Genomic DNA, 12,042 nt, shown 5'->3' with positions numbered 1-12,042 from the left:
AAACACATGAGACACAAATAACAAATCCTTGAACATGATAAAAACCTGGAAACACGACGAGAACTCAACAGACGACCTGAGACGGCACAAAGGAAGACAGAGGACTTAAATGCACAGAACCACAATGGGGGAAGTGGAAACACACGGGGAACACAGCTGACACAAATGAACATAATGACACCACAGGGGAAGTGAAACACTGAACATGGAACACCAGACCTCTTCAAAATAAAACAGGAACCATAACGGGACGCAGACATGACAACATGAGCTTGACGGCAGCAAGAAACACATAACAGACTAAGACGCGCGGACTTAACATGACGAACTGACGAGGAACGCGCACACTATAAATACACACAGAGGAAAAAGGGAACTGGAGATGAGACAAAGACGTCACAGAAATACATGAAGGACGAGGGAGATAAACACAGGGGGCGACGAGACAAAGGGGATCTGAAAAACACTGAACTAACATGGGAACTTAGGCAAAATAGAAGGAGCTGAACTTCAACACAAACCATCAAAATATAAGACAAGTCAAAACGCTGGGTCACATGACCCAGGATAGTGACAGATAACACTAATTAACCACTTGCATTTCCTTGCTTTGACATATTTTTTTTAATCAGTGATTAAATCATGTTATCAACATATGACCCGATATGTATGGAACGCCAGGACTGCCATAATTAATTAATTAAATACACCATTAAATAATTGATTAAATGTGGCAATAATTAATTAAAATGGGAAATAATTAATTAAATAAATATTTTTGACACGTTTAATTAATTAATTATTGACACATTTAAATAATTATTTAATGGTGTATTTAATTAATTCATTTTGGCACAGTTGACTCCCTGCATGCTGAGGTGGTAATTCAGCCATTGGATTCATGTTACAGCAGCTCATGAGTGAATGAACATGGTGCAATAAAAGTACTTTTAGAAGTACATTTTTCTAAATACTTACTTTTACTTTACTTGAGTAGGCTTAGCGGTTGCCTCTTCAGCATGCAGTCACGTTCTATAGAGTCTTGCTAATGACCTACTAATTGTATTCAGGTGTGCTGCACCACGTACACATGGAAAAGTTGCAGGGCAGCGGCCCTCGATGCACCCCAGACAGTGTAAACACATTTACCATTAGCTTTGTTTTTCTTGTAAAGTCAGTCATGACTAACTGTAATCACACAATTGTGGGTCATCATTCAGATTTATATTGTTTAAATTGCACTTGATTGGAGTTGTAGTTTGTCAAAACCCTTCACCTTGTTTATGTTAACCAAATGTTTATTTACAGCTACAAACTCCCGTGGAGCGGCTGAACAATTCAAAACTGTTTTCTCCTGCAAATATGACAGAGCCTCTGAAATACAGCCACTGTATGCGCGCTTTAAATGCCGCCTATAAAATGACAGTTTTTGAATTTCTAATTAATCAGAGCGCGCTGCCCCGCACAGATATTAAAACTGGCATGAAGCTTTGTAACAGTTCATGTGTCACATGTACACTTTAAAGTGGGAGCTTTTCTGAGGTACCGATTTACATAAAATAATTAATGTTCCTCTTTATGCTTTTATGTAGGTCTGTGCTAGAGCTGGAATAAGCACCTGAGGAGGATGAATGCACACAGAACCTGATGAATTTTTACTCCAGTCTTCTTAAGGTTGGCCGCACTGAAGGCTTTGTTTTGGACAATAACATCTTCTTGGCATAGACTATAATAGAATTATGAGAAACATTAAATTCTTTGTCCCCATGCAAATAAATCCAATCAAACAAGTTCAAGTGTTAAACGCAAGCAGCTTTGAAGTGTAAAAACACAAAATCCTGAGAGTGAACAGGGAACAAACCACCACATTAACCCTGAGCAGGGACGCTGCAGTCTGAATTAGACAGACCCAAGAAACATAATGGTGCATTTCTTTCGAGAGAACAGGTAAAAAAAGAGATTTGATTTGAATTCCCTGAATAGGGGTGGCACGGTGGAGCACTGTTGCCTTACAGGAAGAAAGTCCTGGGAGATTTCAGGGTTCAGTTTGATTGGGTCCTCTCCCCTCAGGTGGTTGTCAGATGGCTTTCTGGATTCCTCTCATAGTCCAGAGACATGGATGTTAGGTTAGCTGCCAGTTCTAAATTAATTGTATGTGATTGTGAGTGTAAGTGATTGTCTCTGTGTATTAACCCTTTGAAAGAACGCTGACCCATCCAGGGTGTACCCTGCCTCCCGATCCATGACAGCTGGGATCGGTTCCCCCTGGATGGGCGGATGGTCCATTTCTTTCTGCTTCCAACAGTCTTGGCACATCCTGACTGGAAACTGCATCTTTTCCTTTGTGCTTCCAACATCAACAGGGGTTTCTCAAAAACAGGTACTTTTTCATTACACCCTTCCTTCACAAATTCATTGATCGATCAAGATTCTTTCATGTGAAAAAATAATAGGTGATTCTCCATTTAAAGGTCGCACTTCTTTAAAGAAAAGCACAGCAGGTTAAACCTCTTTAGTGCCCCACCAGTGCTCACTTTTCTTAGTACACGTGATATTTTAGATCCAGACAGGCGTCCTCAGCGATGGGTCACTGTTCCTGTGGCTTCACATTCATAAAGCTCTCTCCTCGCAGCATGTCCTGGCTTCTTTTATAGGAAAGACCACTAATGAGTTCACTCTAATAAATAGGTCTACAAAGCTCTCAAATCCTACACTTCTTCTTCTGAATTTCCTCTCAGTGAAAGGCACAGTTTTACTGTTTGCCTTGTTATCATTCAGACAAAGAATCTTTTCTTTTACTTCTTTTCTTTAGAGATTTAAGCGACATGTCTACAGCAGAGCAGGTCATTGTATTTAAAAACTGCAGTGTGTGTACTGAGCCATGGTAGTAAAAGTAGGAAAAATGTGCTTTTAGACTTTGTTTTTTCACGTATGGGAAACATGTAAGTAATCTCTCGTGAAAAGTGATACACAAAGACCACAGGTGACGGTATTAGAGAAGGACTTCTGTTTTTTCCTAGGCTACCTTTATTGCTCTCTTTGTGAACAAGAAAAATCCATAGCTAAATAAAAAAGGTTCTTGTCTATCCTCAGGGGGTTGTCAGATGGCTTTCTGGGCAAATGTAGGTACAAGCAGTGAATTAGGCAGGCTGTTGGCGAGCAGAAAGACCAAAAAGAGAAAAAAAATTACAACACTAAAAATCTCCCAGACTGCAGTGCAGCGTTCCAGATTGATTATTCTCTACATAACAGTTTTTAGTATCTGAGAAGAAATTTCTCCTTTATCTCCTTTCAGCATTTAAAACAAAAGCAGATGTCTGTTTTAGCTCCGTATTCTCACTGGTGGATTGTGTAGCCTCAGGAGTGCGAACACAAAACCAGTTAATTGGCCGTGTGCTCTAATACTGTTACAAAGGCTATTTTTACCTCTCAGTGGTTTTGTATATAGCAATGTGGAAGAGTTTGCTTGTGTTTCCAAGTATACATGAAAGTGTGCTGACAACCAAGAGTCATTTTCTTCATCTCCTCTTCTTTTTTTTGTCAGTTTGTGTGTGTGTGTGTGTGTGTGTGTGTGTGTGTGTGTGTGTGTGTGTGTGTGCGCGCGCAGTGTCAATAGAAGACAAATATGTTCCGCTGTTACTCCCACGTCAGTTCCAAGGATGATAACAAATCATTATGTGATAATGAAATCCGATCACATGAATTACTGAACTTGCTTTCCTTCATTATAGTCTGTGGGATGAGACGCCAAATCTTTAATCCAAGTTGAAGCAGCCTGCAAATAACTACAAGAAACAAAATGCTTTTTAAATAGAGAGACGTGACAGGAGGATGAATACATGCACTATCTGTTTGTCAAAGTTTTGTTATTAAAGATAAAATAATAGGAAATAATGTAAATAATCTAATCATATGAATATTAAATGTGGTGACACTGAATCCTCAGTGTTAGCACTTTGGCTACTGCTGTGTTGTTTTTAGGAAGTTACAGAAATCAACAAATCTGGGCAAGAGGATGAAGTGCTAGCAGACTTTTCAAGCTTGGTTAGCAGCATGAATCCAAAATCTGTATGCAATGAGCACCAAGTGGGCTGCATCACACAGTGTTCCAGATTATTGGTCAGATAATGCTTCAGAAGTCACAAACACACGCAGGAGGTCCAATTTGGTGGATTAGTGGACATTTGGCGTTACAGACAGCTGCTGGCTACACCTCCCTGTGTCAACACTCCTGTCATTCAGAGACATCCATCTAGACTTTGAGCATGCAAAATCCAACTTGATGAGTTTTAAAAATTTAGCCCATAGTCAGTTGTTACAAAGGGGGAAATGATCCATATATACCCAATTCAAGTTTATAAACAAGGTTAGGAAAACCTGCAGGCAGCTGAGCCTGAATAAGTCACTTGGATGACTGAGAAAAGGTTTCTTCCACTGAAATTTCTCCATCCAGATGAATAGAATCAACTTCCTGGGATTTTCTTATCTGGGTGACTGAGCATGAATCAAGACACCTTCAAGTCACCATTTAAGGAGTCACAGTTTTAACACTTGAACTTGTTGCGATGGTTAAATTTTTTAAATATTTGCTCATTGCAGTCATTATGCATAGAACTGAACCACAGTTAGCTGCCAGCTATTCCACCTGCATGTATCCAGTACCTGATATTACTGACATGCAGGTGGGGGCGTGAGGTGTTGGTGGTGGTATAGGCAGTGGTGACAGCAGATTAGATTGTGATGGAGGAGGTGAGGATAGATACAGTGATGGAGGAGTAGAAATGTACCATCATTAACTTCAGCAGGTTGAATTTCTTCAGCTGCTGCAGGAAGCAAATCCTCTGCTGTGCTTTTTTTTTGATGAGGGAGTTGATGTTGTTGTTTGGGAGACGACGCTTCCCAGGAAACGTGAAGACTTCACACATTCAACTGGGCAGTCATGCAGGTACCTGGGATCTCGTGGGGCTGGTTTCATCTTGAAATCTACAATTATCTCCACTGGAGTGAGCTCCAGGTTGTAGTCCATACACAAGGTCACCAGACTGTCAGTTTCCCTCCTGTAGGCAGACTCATCCCTATCTAAGACGAACCCGATGAACTGGCACCATCTGACAACCTGAGGAGTTAGTTGCACCGATGACTGCAGGTGTCACTGTTAGTGTGCAGAGAGGAAAGCAGGAGATTTGAGGACTGAGCCTTTCACAGACGATCATATGTCCTTTTATTTGAGTGAATTTGCAGTAGTTAGTGTCTTTGCATAGACTTTACATGCAACTGAGCCTTGTGAAGTTAATACAACATCTGTTACTATAAAGTCATACTCTGATACTTTGTAGCTTCTCCTTATTAACTGATTTGTTAGAGTCAGATGAGATTTCATTGTTGTGTGGAACATGGCGGTATAGAACTTTTTGATAGGTCGTGCTGCGATCCAGCAAAGATTCATGTTAAGTTGGATTCACAGTAGCTATAAATCGACTTGCTGTTAGCTCTGATCACAAGGTGTGTGATAATGTCACGGGGAAAAAGTATGCTTCTTAAGGTGAGATGGAGAGTGTGAACTGTGAAACATAAGAAAAGTGCTCGTTAATTGGCGGCACTTATGCTGCTGCCAGTACTTCTGCTGTGTTCCTGTCAAATGCATTTTGGCTTCGGTCTAATTATCCTTTTAATATGTTTGAAACCTGGTCATTTGAGTAACTCTGTGATGTAGCTGCAGTTAATTACATTGTTATTGAATGCATGCACAGAACCTCTTGAAACTGAAAACAAGGCGAGACTTTATTGGAAACGGATACTTGTTTGAATGGCTTTTTTGTTAGCTCCCGAGCTCCTACTCGTTCCATTGATCGGGGAAGCTTTCTGCATTCACTGGTGCATTTTGTACATTTTGGAGATAACCATTGTATTGCCCTTGATATGATACAGTTTTTCTCCTGAATATTATGCTTGAAGAAGTCATCTTACATCCACCGACAGGACTAGAGACATTACGTGTTGACAGGCTGAGTTGTTTATGAATGCAGGAAGAACGACTGTAACACAATCTTCTACTGAGCGTGTTGCATTATCAGCTGTTTTATAGCCTTAATGCTGGCTGTCAGGCTCTAGCCTCAGCTGTGGCTGCTCATACACAAGTCTGTGCTGCAGCAGTTACAAAGATTACTAGAGGAGCTAGTTCACCCGGCTCCTGCATCAGCTGCTCCCGAGGCTGATCGAGACAGGCGGTAGCTGTGATTATAACTATATCCATGGGTTGACGCGCTGCAGCTGATAGTGGCTGTAGTGTTGGTTTTGTTTTGGTTGTTATGATTATGGCTGTGATACATTAGCTTAGATGTGCCAAATGGCTAACTGCATGCACATAGTGTGTGTGTGTGTGTGTGTGTGTGTGTGTGTGTGTGTGTGTGTGTGTGTGTGTGTGTGTGTGTGTGTGTGTGTGTGTGTGTGTGCAGTAGATTAACTTGGCTGTGTGGACTGAACGCTGTATTGAGTTATTCGTAATTTATTGCTGTACTCTCCTGACTCCTGCAGTGTGCTGGTAACACATCTGATTAAAAGCACCGCAGATTCAAATCCTGGGTGGCTTAGTGTTGCTGTCTTGCTAATGTTCAATACTACACAGACATACTAATAGCACCCGGGATTCAACCACAAATGCAGCCAATGTCCAAGCAATCACCATATTACAACCTCAGCCATTAGAGCCAGGCAGAACAGCAGAAGTGCAGCATGTGCTTCCACATTATGCGTCCTGACTGTAGCATCTGATTTAACCGAACAAGTCCAACACACCAATTATTCATATGAATGAGGGAGAATAAAGCTTAATGTGAGGTAATGCAAAATGTATGTAGAGAAAAGAGAAATTATGTACTGGGAAAGAAAAGTTAATTTAAGGGGATGTGAAAGTAGTACGAAGGAAAATATGCAGGATTTTCTAAAGAGTCCCGCGTTTTGCTTCCAGGGAGAGATTGTTCATGACAGCCAAAAACAGGTTAGTAGCATTTGCCAAAGGTCTTTACCCCAAAAATGAACCAGGGAGTCACTCTGATCTGTAAGCGCAAAAAGTACAAATAAAAAAGGAAATCGAAAAAAGGAGCCACATTTTTCCAGAAGTTTCTGTTCTATTTTGATGCTTTTTTACTGTGAACCCAGGGCACCATTGGAATTCATTGTACCCACTATGAATACAAGATGACCGCAGCCACCTCCTCCAGCGAAGGAGAAAGCTAGAACCTTTTAAAGGCACCTTTCAAATCCACAGGGATCCACTGTTTGTCTGAAAAGAGGGAGTATGACTTCAACATTTTTTTTTTTCCAATAACACTTTCATCTCAAAAGACTGCTGAAAAACATGAGCGGATGTATTGATGCTTAAACTTGCCAAAATTTTTCTCCATCCGGGCTCGCTGTGATCTCCTCGTGCCTCTAAAGTATAAATTTCTTGTCTTTTTAACTTAGGTCATCGCTTTTCACATCACAGGTTCCCCGGGGACACCTTAATACAAACATGAGCTCAGTCTCCTCGTGTATTTAATGTTGGCTTTTAATGGGAAGAAGTGGTGATTATTAAATTACAGTATACCAAAACAAGCACGTGTTTGCCAAGTTTGGAGTCATTAGAAATGCTGAAACAGACAACATGGCACTTAATGCTTTGCGCATAATTTGTATTCCCATCAAAAGAGATACACATCTGCTCACTTTACCTAGAGCACAGGCTCTGAATCATCAAGTATACATGCTAAACGTTCTCATCTGTTTTTGTCAGGCGAGTCCTCAGTTGCTGCAGACAGCAGATAAATCTTATTTATTTAGTCTCTGTTTTATAATATAATATTTTTCCCAACACTTCTTTTGCTGAATGCTAATAAAGATAAAAAGATGAAAAATAGACACAACTAGTAACATTAAAGGGACAGGAAGAGGAATAGATATGATATAACATGTGTTATGGTGTTTTAAATGACTGTCGTCCTTTCAGTGTTTCAAAATATGGTTTCATTTTATTCTTAAGACACTGAACACATTTTCTTTTAGAGCATTTGTGTTTATATGTGAAATGGTAAGATCACTGCATGATTTTAAAATATTTGCTGCATTAAGTCCAAATCCTTATTGTCAAAGCATCTATTGAAGGGCAATAAAGTAAAAGGAGAATATTATATTGTTTATAAAAAGTAAAAAACCACATAGATTCACAATCTCTTTCTAAGACATGCTGTTTTTGAATAACATTTCTGGTGTAGTGATGTGCAGGTATGAATGCACCAAATGATGTCCCTGAAAATTCAGTGTTTTTAAGTAAGTAAGTAACCTTTCATATTATTGAAATATAAGGTTGATATAATTTTTCATATCAACAAAATGTGACTTTTAACCTATTTAGCACAGAAGCTGCACCATCACATATTGCACCAGTCTTCTTCTTTTATAGTGTCTGCATAATTACTGTACTATAACAACCTGCTGCACACTGCTCTGTGTCTGCTCATGATATCTGGATCAGATATTGAGGATTTTTATTCACACTCACATTTTATTTGGTCTTATTATGACAGGCTGTAAACCTATTGTGGGTGTGTTTAAAAAAAAGAAACAGTAAACTTGGATAAAAATTCTTTTTAATTAAACCGGCCTCTGCTTGAGATGCTGCAGTATCAAATGAAAGATAATTAAAATATAAGACCTGTTTGTGTTTCACAGTTGTTGACAGGGAACGTGTAATCAGTGCTTTTGTTTTCTCACAGTTTCTCCACACTCGTCTTTATCACGTCTCAACTTAGAACTGAATATGAAGAGTGCTGCTGCACTACTTTCTTCAGGGAATATTAATTATGGATACTGGCTTATATACTACTGTACATGATTGTGTGCCTGCGGTCTGCTATCGTTCTCAACTGCTGCAGTGTAGAACTTATTTATATGAATATGAGGAAACACCGAGGGCAGAGAGAAGAATACTAAAAGGACATCTCTGGATATCTGCAGCGAGCATCACAACAAGATAACAAGATAAATAGCAGCACGATGGAGCATATGTGCATAAATTACAACTAATAGAGAAGATCAATTAAATAATGATTAAAGATAAAGTGCATAAATATTTCAGGCTGGTAACATGACATCATTAATTTCAGTTGACATGCAAGTTTAATAAACATTCAGATGTAATTAAATGGACAAGACTGGCAGACTGATGAGCATTCCTGTTTTCACAGAGAGTCACGTTTGTTTTTAAAGTGAAAGGATCATAAACGTCATATATTCTTCCCGATGTGAGCAAAAACAAATTTATTCTGCTTGTCTGCTTCTCAAGAACCAGCTCTGAGACAATTAGATGATTTGCTTTCTTTTGATCAACTGCACACTTACCAGGTGCATGACATTTGCTACTTTTAGCTACTGCGGTTTCAGAGTTTCCTGCTTTTATTTCTCAGGAACTAAACGGGGCTGGGTTTTGGACAAAAAATAGAAATTGATTACTCTGGGAAATTGTTATGGCCCTTTTTTCACCCCCCTTTTTCAAATACCAGTAAATGAAAAAAATAGATACATGAATTGGTTCTGAAAATTAGCTGCAATTATATCTAAATATCAGTTGTGAACCCTCTGCAGCTTTTTTAAAAAGACCAGCATCATCAACACCTCTGCAGGTGTGAGTTGCAGACAGTTGTCTCCTCTGTGGTCTCATTTGCTAATGGTAATTACACCAAGTGTTTGTAATTACCCTGACAGTGATATATTGATGTTTAAAATGCTCCTTTACCATGCTACTCGCCAGGGAAAGTTTTTCGAGGTGCACATGTTTTCTATCAGCCACGGTCTGGTTCACACTCACACAGCCACTTCACATTCATTCACACCTGGCCACTGCAACCAGCGCTGCACAGCTGGCCGCGGGGACAGCGAGGCAGTTAAGATGCACCTCTGTGGTAACTGCTAAAAGGGAAGGTGACCTTGATGTGTCTCCTCGCGTTATTCTTCCACTGCATTACCTGCAAAGCGTGCTACAACTCCATAACAGAATCAGCAGACACCTGTTTACAAGTCCCAGCACCAGCGGAGATGAATGAAATCAATACCCCGGCTCCTGTGCAATTTCTCCGTCGCATCGCCAGCCACAAGTTTATATTATCGTGGATCTTTACAGTGCAGAACTGATTATGAGGCACAGTGCAGATCTGCTTACTTGAAAGATTGGTAATTATGGGCAGCAGAGTGCGGTATTGGTGGAGTGCAGATACTGTAAGCCGTTAACCATCCTTTGAAACTGTTACAGTAAGCAGAGAGGAAGCATCATGCCTCAGAATCAATGCTCATCATAAAAGCTGGTAATGGCGGGGAGGTGCTTAGTAGAAACATCTTCAGATCAACTTAATCGAGGCTTGAATCAAATCCACAGCATAAAGGAAAAGAACTGCAAGAGTAATACATTTTACTTGGCTTCTATAGTGCTCTTTACAGCACTCAAGCACTTTACATACTCTGTAAGATCTTATATAACGGAAAACCGGCTTACTCTCATGTCTCCATTAAAATGTTGGAGGTCTGAGGAAAAATTAGCAACCATCAGCAAAACAAAGCATGAATAATTTGGCCTTTTAATGGGATTTCCTTATAAAAATATTCATCTGATCTGATCAGTTTGTCACGTTTTTGTATCTCCTTCAGTGTTAAAATTTGAGAGGAACTGCATCATGATTTGAACTTTAACCCACGTTTAAAGCCCCATAGAGTTTTTGGTCTTCCTTCTGAAGTGAGCAACTGGACTGCTTTGTGTACAGTAGACCACCACTGCACATGCAACCACTTGTTTCTTCACCCCTGTTGAAGTTGTCATTTCTCCAGTGAAAAAGTGGCTTTCCCATTGTTCATTTTGGGATGTTGTCTTCCTTATCGGTGGATTCCTGGAACTGTTCCTTGCAAGATGAAGCCTGAAGAATTGGAGACATGGCTGTACTATCTCAGCTTCCACTTTGTGATAACTCTGAGATTATCATGACATCAGGATTGGATCACTTACCCGCTGAAGAAAATCTGCTTCCATCCGGGTTGTTTACATCCCGTCTTTTGCCATCTTTCCTAAAACAAACATTACTGAATGATTTTAAGCTTTTTTGCATAAAATCATCCGTGCAGAAAAGCAACAACCTATGTGTGGAGGTGTAATATATAACAATAATTTTTGTCTAGTCATTGTTCAGTCTTGCTTTATCTTGTCCTGTTGTCACTGCAATCTCCCACTTGGGAGTGTGGGTGGGAATGAGTCTCTATTCCCTCTAAATTATGTCTTTTAATGAAGCAAATCCTCGGCGACTCCTCTAGTTTAGGCACTGACAAAGACTTTTAAAGTCAGAAATGTCAGCTTGGTAATGTTATCGGTCATTGATAATGATCGGCAACTAAATAAACACCCCGTCCCCTCCCCGGTGACATTAAAGTCTGTCTGCTCACAAAAACTTTTATGAAGAAAAAAAGAGCTACAAATCATTAAGGCTCATATCGCGGCTCTTGGAACTCGATGATGATGTTGATGAGAGGGAGAGTCTGTTTATGGTTGTGCCAAAGTAATGCACTCGCTGGGAGACAGAGAAGCGCAAAAAGCAGACTAATGAGACAACAAATGGCAGCTGAACTCCACGAGCACTCTTGTTATACTGTATATTCCTCTTAGGTCATGTCAGTAGGCAGCCGAGTGCTCAGAGATGAAGGAGCAGAAACTGAGGTGCCACAGTAACACCGCCTAAAGAGTCTCTTTGTATTATAAGTCGGCTGTAACTTTTAAAAGCGAAAAGGAAGACACCGCCTGAACTGAACTCTTGCTTTCCTTTGAGTTCCTCGGTTAAATTTTCTGTAGCAGTGATCATATTTCTTTGCATTGCCAGTGAGGTCCTGTTATTTCGGCACTGTGTCTATGAATTATGTAAATTGTCACGATAGCTCTGCATCAGTGCTGCTGAGACAGATTTTTGTGCGTGTTTGGATACAGCACTCACAATTCTGCACACTTCTTTTGAGAAGCGACACCTGTGCCAA

The 12,042-nt window shown here is 40.0% G+C and overlaps 1 long non-coding RNA gene across 1 annotated transcript in view; it reads right to left on the bottom strand.

The window, feature by feature from the left end:
- Window positions 1-10,288: 10,288 nt before the first annotated feature.
- The window catches only part of LOC120435625, a 3,415-nt gene continuing 1,661 nt past the window's right edge, over window positions 10,289-12,042 (bottom strand). The window contains exons 2-3 of the long non-coding RNA XR_005609793.1: window positions 11,030-11,088; window positions 10,289-10,940 (exon numbers count right to left, since the gene is read on the bottom strand). This is a non-coding gene — a long non-coding RNA (uncharacterized LOC120435625). The remainder of the gene's footprint in view (window positions 10,941-11,029; window positions 11,089-12,042) is intronic.

This window comes from Oreochromis aureus, linkage group 22 (assembly GCF_013358895.1).
Source record: "Oreochromis aureus strain Israel breed Guangdong linkage group 22, ZZ_aureus, whole genome shotgun sequence".
Classification (NCBI taxonomy): domain Eukaryota; kingdom Metazoa; phylum Chordata; class Actinopteri; order Cichliformes; family Cichlidae; genus Oreochromis; species Oreochromis aureus.
This window is presented reverse-complemented; position numbering and strand designations above follow the sequence as displayed.